We start from the raw sequence: 10,847 nt of genomic DNA on the forward strand, positions 1-10,847 counted from the left end.
CCAAAAGGAAGAGGGAGGAGGCATGGGCGGAGGAGGGGGAGGAGATGTCTTCAATGTACGTTAGAATAGAATAGTCATTAGAATAGCACCTGGCCCAAGCCAAGCACTCACCTGATTGTTATCCTGGAATGAAAGGGTCCCCTGAGTTTTTGCTTTCTGCAATTTCTACCACCACCCTGCCCTGTGGAAGTTTGCCAGAGCTATGCTTTTATGAATGCTCGGAGCTTGTAATAAGTAAAATCGCGAAGTTGCAGTCTCCTCAAACTCCTTTCTAACTGAAGGACTGTGTAACCCTTGAGGGGGACAATGTCCTTTGTACCCCTTCACACGGGGCTAGGGAAATTGGTGGGTATCATTTAACAGGGGATTTCCTAACAGAAGCCTTGGGCCCCTTAGTTCACCCAGCTCTTTCTCTTGCCTCATCTCATGAGATTCTTACACCATATACTTTCTCTTCCCATTTGTAGTTGAGAACACTGAAGCCCAGGGGGATAGGAGCCAGCAGATCTCAAATGGCGGCCATTGCTCCTGCAAGCAGAAGTTAGTGCCTACAGAATGGGGTCTCATCTGAAAGGTATGTCTCATGGGCCGTCTCCTGGGGGGAAGGGGTGACTAGGATTGTGGGGAGTCAAGTTTCTTTGGCAGATGCAGGAATATCAGGAGCAGGACTCAGGGCTGGGATGGGGATAAAGGCAAGAGACACAGGGGTTAGGGTTCCAGGTTCCAAGGCATCCTGAAGGGCCTGTCCCCAAGGCAAGATGATATCCAAAGACACTGACCTACAGGAGTCCCCAGCTAGCCTCAGGCCTGCTCTGGGGGCTGGCTGACCACAAGGCAGAGAGTCTGAGCTCTGGGAAGGCTGAGAAGGGTGTCAGCCCCCAGCCCAGGCCACTTCTCTACAATGGGCTCCAGCCTCCGATTTCTTCTGCCTGTTGTGGAACGTCATCTTTATCTGAGACCCAAGACACTTTCAGCAGCTACATTTCTACCTCCTTCAGCTGGGTTTGATTTTATGCAAAAATGACTTCAAATCTGTGGGGCAACAGGAACTCTCATTCATTGGTGGGAATGGTACCACCACTTTGGAAGACTGTTTGGCAGCTGCTTACAAAACTGAGCATATTCTTACCTTGAGATCCAGCAAGCAAACTCTTTGGTATTTACCCAAAGAAGTCGAACACTTGTGTCAACACAAAAACCTGCACCCAGATACTGACAGCAGATTTATTCCTATTTGCCAAAACTTGAAAGTAACCAAGATGCCCTTTAGTAAGTGAATGGATAAATAATAAACTGTGGTACATTCCAGACATTGGACTATTATTTAGTGCTAAAAAAGAAATGAGCTATCAAGCCATGAAAAGACATGGAGAATTGCATATTACGAAGTGAAAGAAGCCAATGTGAAAAAGCTGCATACTGTATGATTCCAACTCTATGACATTCTGGGAAAGGCAAAACAGTGGAGACAGTAAGATCAGTGGTTGCCAGGGGTTATGGGGGGAGGGAGGGAGGACTAGGCAGAGCACAGGGGATTTTTAGGGCTGGGACACTACTCTGTGTGATACCATAATGGTGGCTACATGTCATTATACATTTGTCCAAATCCATAGAATGTGCAACACCAAGAGTGAACCCTAATGTCACCTATGGACTTTGGATGATAATGATGTGTCCGTGTAGGTCCATTGATTGTAACAAATGTCTCACTCTAGTAGGGGATGGAGATGGGGGGACAGTGGGGGTGTGTGATGGGGGAATATGGGAACACTACCCATATAACCTTCCATTCAGTTTTGCTATGAACCTAAAACTGCTCTAAAAAATAAAGTCTATTTTTAAAATATACTTCAAACCCTTCAGTACCCACTCAGGATGGAGGATTTGCCCTCCATGGAGTGACAGGAACAGAGATTTGGGGATCAGACAAAACTGGGTTTAGTTCCTTTCTCAGTGGCTTCCCAGCTAAGTGACTCTCTAGTCACTTCTGTCCTAAAATGCAAATAAGATCATCCACCAAACCTTAGATACAGTGAACAAACTGTAATAAACTGTAAATAATAAACTGTGGTAGATGAGCTCATAACTGATGAGGATGAGCTCATTTTGTCCCAATCACCCAACTTTAACATTTGGTTTCACTCCTACACCTTGCTGAGGGCATGTTATGGAGTCATGGGATATTAGATCTGGAAGAGGCATTGGGATCACTTGGTGATAAAGTATCAGTAGGTTTTTTGCATGCAACCAGGCCCCTGTCTTCCTTTGTGCGTGACAGACTTTGGAAGCTGTCCAGCACCAACCTGGAGCTCCTCTCAGGTCTTTGTATGCTCACGGGCTCCATTCTTGTTTCAGTTCTGCTGCCACACTGTAGAGATGGGGACAGTCTCCGGCATTTGGTAGTTGCCAGAGGGTAGAGTGGTGAGGGGGTTGGGCAGAAAAGGGGAAGGTGATTAAGAAATACAAACTTTCAGTTATAAAATAAGTCATGGGGATGTAATGTATAGCACAGGGGATAGAGTCAATAATATTGTAATAACTATAAACAGTGACAGATGGTTACTAGATTTATCGTGGTGACCACTTTATAAGGAACTTTATATACAAATGTTGAATCACACTGTTGTATACCTAGAACTAATATAATTTTGTATGTCAACTATAATTTACAATAAATTAATTTAAAATATTTTTTTAATTTAAAAAGATTATCCACCTCATAGTTGTAAGGATTAAATGAGATAGTTTCAAAATAGATATTTTTTTCTGTTTATGGAAGAAAGACATTTTATGGAAAACTCAGAAGGGATTTTTTTTTTTTTTTTTTTTTGTAAGGCGGGCACAGCTCACAGTGGCCCATGCAGGGATCGAACCAGCAACCTTGGTGTTATTAGCACCATGATCTAACCAGCTGAGCTAACCAGCCACCCCAGAAGAGACTTTTTAAGAGACAAAGTTCAACAGAATTCCATACATACTGGGATAAAGCGTGTAAATTCAGGCCCCGATGGACAGGTCCTCAATAACCATTGGTTCCCAGCCATTTGATTCTCATAACCACTTCAAGAATTTGGGAAAATAGTGTCCCCATGTAGATGAGAAGCTAAAGGTCAGAAGCGTTAAGTGATTTGCCCACACAATATGGAGCCAAAATCTGTTTGGCTTCGAATCTCCTACTTTTCCTCTGAGCCAGGCTATCTGTCAGACAGGGCTTGGTGCAAATCCCAGCTCCACCATTAATCACTGTGTGACCTTGGATAAGTGAATTCACCTCTCTGAGTCTTGGTTTCCTCATTTATGAAATGTAGAGAATAATTGTATGTACCTCAGAGGATTGTGAAAAATAAAAAGATATATTTTCAACAAGGAAAATTAAAATGACATGTTTTAAAAGCCAGCATTGTGGGACTCTTGAGCCCACAGAGAAATGATTCAAAGCCTAGCTCCACTTTTCAGAGCTGTGTGGCCGTGGGAAAGTAATTTCTCCTCTCTGGGCCTTAGTTTTCTCATCTATAAAATGAAAATAATGAGAGGACCCACCAGATAAGGGTGTTCTCAGTGCACAGTGGCTATTAATTATATAAACAGAAATAATTATAACATGTAAATAGCAAAGACCTTGGTGAAGTGCTCAGGCTGAGGGGTAGGGGAAAACCCTTCCACCAGGAGAGGGAAAAGCCAAAGGGAAACAGAGTTCAAAAGTAGAAAATGAGCAGCTGTTGAACCCCCAGAGGTAGTTTCACCTTGACCCACACATTGAAAAGGGGTGTATCTTCCTGTACAGATAAAGATCAGAAGAACAAAGCAAGCTATTAATTAAGTCTTGCCTATTTTAAGTTTATGGAATATATTTCCCCCTTAAAGATAAGCTCACAATAAAAGTTCAAAAGGTAAACACAGAGAGGGGGTGGAGGCCAGCCCTGCCTTCTGCTCAGCCCTCCCTGCCAGCCCTTAGATTCAAAAGTAGGTGGTTTGGTCTTAAAGCCAAGTTTCCTTGCCCAAGGCCTCTAGGGGTTAGGGGACCAGAACCACCCAGAGAGGCAGGGGATCAGCCCCCCACAGTATAGCCTGGTCCTGGCCCCAAGTGGGCAAACTGAACCCACAGAAGCCTAGCTGAGTCTCCAACTTCACCGGAGGGAAAATGGACTTGGCTTTTCTTCACTTCCCCCAAGAGGATATGAGTCACAGAGAAGAAACCAGCCAGGCCTAGGGTTGCCTAGAACAAGGATAGAAAAACCAAGTGCCTTCCCATCTGGATGGCCTTGGGAAAGTCACTTCCCTTCTGCAGTTTCCTCACCTGTAAATGAGGTGATGAGAACCTTCAGCCTCCTGGGGTTGAGATGAAGATTATATAAAGTAAACTTCCAGAGACTACCTCACATGGCCATTGTAAGCACGCCACATAGATCAGCTGTTCTTATTATCTCCCAGACTTTTCATTGTGTTAAGGACACAATTTATGAGACCAGGAGCACCAAGGACAGACTTTATTATCTATGATAGGTGTAAGCTGGGTAAGTCACATCTCCTCTCTGAACCTCAGTCTCCTCATCTGTAAGATGGGAGACTTGCCAAGATGCTTGCCAAGATGGGGTGAGATGATGAATAAAAAGGACTTAACACAAAACCAACAATACCTCATAAATAAATCAAGCAGCTGCTTTGTTTTTTCCATTCTCATCCCTAGAGCTGAACAAATTAGGGATGCAACAAGAAGAAATAGGATAGCCAGTGCTTGCCCACTGGAGAGTGAATCGCTAGTTTACTTGTAAGCTGTCCCTTTAGACCAGGACATTCTACTATGATGGAGCACATCATATCTGCACCAGCCACCAGCCACCTGTGACTAATGAATATGTGAAATGTGGCTGGTATGTTTAGGGAACTAAATTTTTATTAAATTTTAATGAATTTAAACTTAAATAGCCACATGTAGCGAGTGGCCACCATATTGGACAGCACAGCTTAGATCATAAGCTTCATGAGGCCAGCCATCAAGTCTGTCTTTTTGTCCCTATATCCCTAACACCCAGCAGAGGGACCTAGTATATAGTCAGTGTTCAGTTAATATTTATTGAATGAAAGAACAGAGGCAGGAACTGAAAAAGGGGTGTATGCTATGAAGTTTCCAAGACTTCCCTGTAAAGTGGGAATAATAGGAGTTCCTACTCCTAGAGTTATAATGAGAATGAACAAGTTCATATTTGGAAAGGGCTTATAGAATGCCAGCAACATAGCTTGTTACAAGTGTTTGTTAATTAAAAATAAACTCATCTAGTCTGTGTGAACTTTTCATTTTCGGAGAGTATATCGGTTATATTTAAATTTGGTTGAGGGAAAACTTCAAAGTAATAATGGCTGTAAGGACACAGAAGGTTTCTTTCTCTCTCTCCTGTAAAGGAGTCTGAAGTGAGGCATTCCAGGGCTTTGGGGGTGACTTCCAGAAAGTGTTAGGGACCCACGCTCCTTCTGTTGGTTGTTCTACCATCCTCAGTACTGACTTCTTCCTCATGGTCCAAGGTGGCTGCGCAAGCTCCAAGCCTCAAGGCCACATTCCAGCCATCAAGAAAGAGGAATAAGGCAAAAGAAGCGAGGTCTCTCCTTTTAAGGACACTTACCAGAAATTGTATACACCTGCTTCTGTTTGTTAGCCAAAACTTGGGCACAAGGCTACAGTTAGCTGCAAGGGAGGCTGTGAAATGTAGTCTTGATTCCAAAATGTCATGGAAATCAAGAGTTTCACCACTAAGGAAAATGGGGAGAATGAATGTTCACAGAAACCCAGCTGTCTCTCCCCAGAACTCTTTCACCCTAGGACTTGGTTCTCAGTGGCCATTTCAAATACCAGGGGTGCCAAAAAATATATATACACGTGACTTGTATTCATCTTCTGTTATCGGTATATATTGAGTATTACAATTTTAATATAGTTTTTTCCTTTCTCAAAATGTATATACATGTTTTGGCACCCTCTGTATTTGTAGCTACAACGCAGAGAGAAGAACACCAGGTGAAGACAGAGGCAGAGATTGGACTGACACAGCTACAAACCAAGGAATACCAAGCGTTGCCAAGAGCCACCAGAAGCAAGGGAGGATTATTCTCTAGAGACGTCAAAGAGAGCATGGCCCTGCCAACTCCTTGATTCCAGATGTCCAGCCTCAGGACTATGAGAGAATAAATTTCTGTTATTTTAAGCCAAATAAAACAAAACAGAACAAAAAAACAGATATTTGTAGCTACCAATACCAGTGACAACACGTGTGTGTATAGGACTATTCAACCCATATTGAGCTTTCATGTGTGTTACCTGATCTGATCACTATATCCCTTGCAGGCAGACATGTTGTTGGATTTTGTGGCGGTGGTGGTCGTTATCATCTCCCTTTGAACAGATGAGAAAACTGAAGCTGCACCAACTGGCTCAAGGTCCCAGAGATTGTAAATGACTGATCAAGGACCAGAATCTAGGTCTGTCCCGCTTCCAATCCTTTCTTTCCCATTCCATGGCACTGCCAGTGACCTTGAGGTCCCCAAAGGGAAATGGTCCTAAAAGACCGGACATTAGAGCGGAGTGAGACCTGAGGTCAGAAAGCCACTAGGGACGGGTCCTGGAGCTCTTTCTGCACCTGAGGGCAGCAGTCACAAATGGCTACCAACGTCTGCACCCCCAGGCTCATATCTGCTAAGTACTTACTGAGCACGCAGTACACCTCTGGCCAAGCACAAGGGGTCCAGGAGACACAGCAGAGAATAAATCAAACACGATTCCTGCACTTAGGTCCCTCACAAGCCAGTCAAGGAAGACACATGATAGAGAAGTGAACAAATATATTCATTTATATATTAATGGATTTTGTTCATTTATTCAATAAATAATTGCTGAGTGTCTACTAGACACTGGAGATATACTGCAGTGAACAAGGTGGAAATGGTCTCTGCCCACACAGAGCTTACATTCCAGTGAGGGCAGGGGGCATCAAACAGTAAGCAGATAAATGAAAATATATCATAATGTAATATCATAAATATGTCAGGCCATAACTTTCGTATATGTTCTAAAGAATATATATGACATGTTGCAGTGGCTTCTTTTCTTCCTCCAATAAGGAAGTCAAGGAGACATGTCAGCCCAGCCCCAAGAAATGAGAAGGATCCAGCTATCCAAAGAATGCAGGGAAAAGCATTCCAGGCAGAGGGAACAGGATGTGTGAAGGCCTTGAGCCAGGCCCTCTACTAAGCATTATTCATGGATTATTTCTTCACAACCACCCCACCAGGGAGGTACAATTATTATCATTAATAATGGATAACAAGGCTCCAAAAGGAAGAGGAAATCCCTTAACACATATATCCCTTCACTCCCTTAAGTGGCAGAGCTGGTGTTAAAACTCAGGTTCATGTTACCACCGAAGCCTGTGCCTCAATCATGACACTCAGCCCCCTTGTTCTCTTTCTAGACAGGCATCAGCAAGAGGACAAGAGCAGGTGGCAGGCACCTCCAGAAGTGTGAAAGGATATTCTGGCCCTGCCACCTGAGCCACCGGCAAAGCCACCGGTATCGGGGCCACCTTGCAGAACCATTCTGTGCAGACAGTTACTCCGTGGTCATGGAGCCAGATCCCAGATTTAAGCTGTGATTATCTTGTCACTTACCACAGCCATTAAGAATGCCATGGCTGGCTCTCCCTTCCCCTTTCTTTGAGAGGGGATAACAGAAGCACGAGAGAGAAGGGTAGGGGACAACAGTGCAATAATAATACTTGCAAACATTTTTATAATGCTTATTGTGTGCCAGGCAGTGTTCTAAAGGCTTTGAGTACACTAACTTCCGTAATCTTCAAAACAGCTTATAACATCATCCCCATTTTACAGATGAGGAAACTGAGGCTCAGAGGGTTTTAAAACTTTCCCAAAATGACACAACTAATAAGTGACAGCGCTGGGATTGGTATCCAGGTAGCAGACTCCTGAACTTATGCTTTTTAAAAAACACACAAAACCTTTTTATTGTAAAATAAGACAAACAGAAAAACATACAGAACAAATGTACAACTTAGTGAATTATTATAAGGCAAACACCTTTGTAACCACCACATGAGTCAAGAAGTAGAATTTTGCCTGACACCCCAGAAGCCCCTCTCTGTTCTCCCTTCCAATCACAGCCTCCGCCCTCCAGCTCTCTAAAAGCAACGGCTATTTGGACTTTTATAGGAATAATTTCCTTGTGTTTGTGGTATTTTTCACCTGAGCACACATCCCTAGACTTTTTTTTTAACTCAATACCTTTTAAGTCTCTTTTAATCTGCGAGTCTTCCCTCCATCTATTTCTTTTTCTTGTAATTTATCTGTTGAAGAACTTGAGCTGTTTGACCTGTGGAGTTTCCCAGTCTGGCTTTTGCTAATGAAATACTCACAAAACAACTCAACATGATCCTCTGTCCTCTGAATTCCCTGCCAAATGCCCCCTGGAACTAGAGGCGTAATGAGACTCAAGTCGGATCCTTTTGGCAAGACTCAGAGGGGTGTGTTCCATCGAGGACACAGAATACCTGTTTCTCTCTGTCTTTTGATCAGAGGATCAGAGTCACGCTCTTAACCACATTGCTACAGGGACGCTTCCTGGCTGCCCTCAGCTACTCTGTGATTTGCTCCACTCTCTGGACCTACCTGCCCCCAAGGGGAGTCTGTTATAGGCATCATGGTTTCTGCAGCCGTGGGCCTGGCTCACACAAGAAGGCAGCCCCTCAGAGGTCCCATCTGAGCCTCTCCACACACTACGGTCTGCAGTGGGATCAGGCCCTGCCTCTCTGATGAGTGTTATCTCTCTCTGCTCCGTCCTCCAGGCCAGTAACCAGGCAGATGGCATTCTGCTTCATTTCCCAAAGGAGCCATGCTCTCCCTTACCTCGGGGCCTTTGCTCGTGCTGTTCTGTCAAACAGAAACACTCTTCCCCTCACCTCCTCTGACTAAACAGAACGGATCCTTCAGGTCCTAGCAAATCTGTCCCTTCCACCCACCTCCACCCAGCCAGATTGCATTGGGTACCTTTAACGTACCCTCACTTCTCCTAGGCCAACCTCCTAACTAACCTAGTAAGTAGCGCTTCCATCACTACATTATATTTATCTGTGTTCTCTTTCATCTTCCTTCCTAGAGTCTGAGCTCCTTGAATATAGGGAATCTGGCCCAGGACCTAGCACATAGTAGGTGCTCAATAAATATCAGTTGAATGTATGCATGAATGAATTGTACTTTACAAGTCACGGGGAGGCAAATCCAGGCTCAGTTTAAGCCCTTTCAGACAATGAGAGGTCTTCTAAGACGAAACACGCTGAGCTCCCCACTAGGGGAGGTATTAAAGCAGTTGTGCTTGCAGATCACAGAGTAACTTCCTGCCTGGGATAGGGTCCACCGATGAAAATGAGTCTCAGCCTTGGAAAGTAACAGAATCTTTTCTTCCAACGATCTTACCAGGCATCCCTAAATATAAGACAAGTTCAAGGGGAGGAGTTCTAGTTTTAGCATTGGAGGAGGCAGAAGTCCAGCCCCTGGGCCTCCGCTGGTCCAGCGTGAGGGCTCCTCTGAACAGTGGCCTGGCTATATTGTCAAGTCACTGTATCACAGCCATCGTGTCTATGATGTTAGAAGGCCATGACACTGGGGACTGAAGCATCTTAACCCCCTAACTCCACCCTCTCCTTGGGGTGCCCCCAGGAGCTCATCCTGTCAGCTGACGGAGATGCCCAAAGAAGCCTTCTTTCCACAGATTGCTCCTCTGGTCCTCCAAGGCCATTGCATTTCTGAAACAACGTAGATCTGAGGTCTCTGGGCAGAGCTAAATAGGCACCGGAGCAGGCAGGGCTGCAGGCCTGGGGCTCAGTCTCAGACTTGGATTATTAGCGTGAATGTGGAGCACCCAGCCCCCCTTAGCCACAGGGACATGGGGATTATCCAGGCCTCTGGCAGGGACCTACAGTCTTTCCCATATTCCCTGCCAAGTCTGAGAACAAGGCTCGCCCCTGGGCTGCCACACATGGGCATGGGATTCTCCACCCATCTCCCACTTCCAGCCTTCAGCCCACAGCCTCCCCCGGTGCTTAGGAGCACACCTGCCGCCCATGTATTGGATTTACAGCAGCGTTATTTAAATTGTGCTCTACCACACCATGGCCAGCAGCAGCATCCCCTAGGAACTTGTTAGGGATGCAAATTCACGGACCCCACCCGAAACACAGATTCAGAATCCCCAGGGAGTGGGGCCCAGACCTCTGGCTTAGCAAATCCTCCAGGTGATTGAGTCTCACGCACACTAAAGTTTGAGAACCACTGTCTTGGAGGACCCGGGTCCATCCCACACACATCTATACCCCATGCCTGTCAAAGAGTCTAGGCAACTTCTACCCACAGACTTCTTCTTTGAACTCCTTCAACCTTTCACTTATCAAAATTAATTGCAATGATTGTAACGGATTGTGCAATATTGGCACAGGACCCGATTCCACTACCGTTTTGTGAATAGCGGCCCCTGGAGGTGTGCAATGCAAAGCCCTGAGATCACTTACCACGGACTTTAGTATCCTGTATTATCCCCATATTATACATTGGAGGAAACTGAGGATCAGAGAGGGAACATCACTGGCCCAAAGTCACACAGCAAATAAACCCAGGATCTAACTACTCTATGATCCTGCTTCCCTGCTTCCTGCTCAGTGGAGAGGATGGCAGCTGTTTCTACATCTGTCTCCTCACACACACTGGGATTTCCTCCCAGGCACAAACCTTGTCATCACTTCCTCAGGAAAGCCTCCCTGATCGCCTCAGAGCAGACCAGGCCTCCGCATTAT

The 10,847-nt window shown here is 45.1% G+C and overlaps 1 long non-coding RNA gene across 1 annotated transcript; it reads left to right on the forward strand.

Annotated features, from left to right (window-relative positions):
- Nucleotides 1-448: 448 nt before the first annotated feature.
- On the forward strand, nt 449-7,769 carry LOC141569225 (uncharacterized). Its single transcript, XR_012492709.2, has 3 exons — nt 449-574; nt 6,338-6,471; nt 7,461-7,769. It is a non-coding gene; the product is annotated as an uncharacterized LOC141569225 (long non-coding RNA).
- Nucleotides 7,770-10,847: the final 3,078 nt, after the last annotated feature.

Source organism: Rhinolophus sinicus, chromosome 9, assembly GCF_057876585.1.
Source record: "Rhinolophus sinicus isolate RSI-liver-muscle chromosome 9, RSI-T2T, whole genome shotgun sequence".
Lineage (NCBI taxonomy): Eukaryota > Metazoa > Chordata > Mammalia > Chiroptera > Rhinolophidae > Rhinolophus > Rhinolophus sinicus.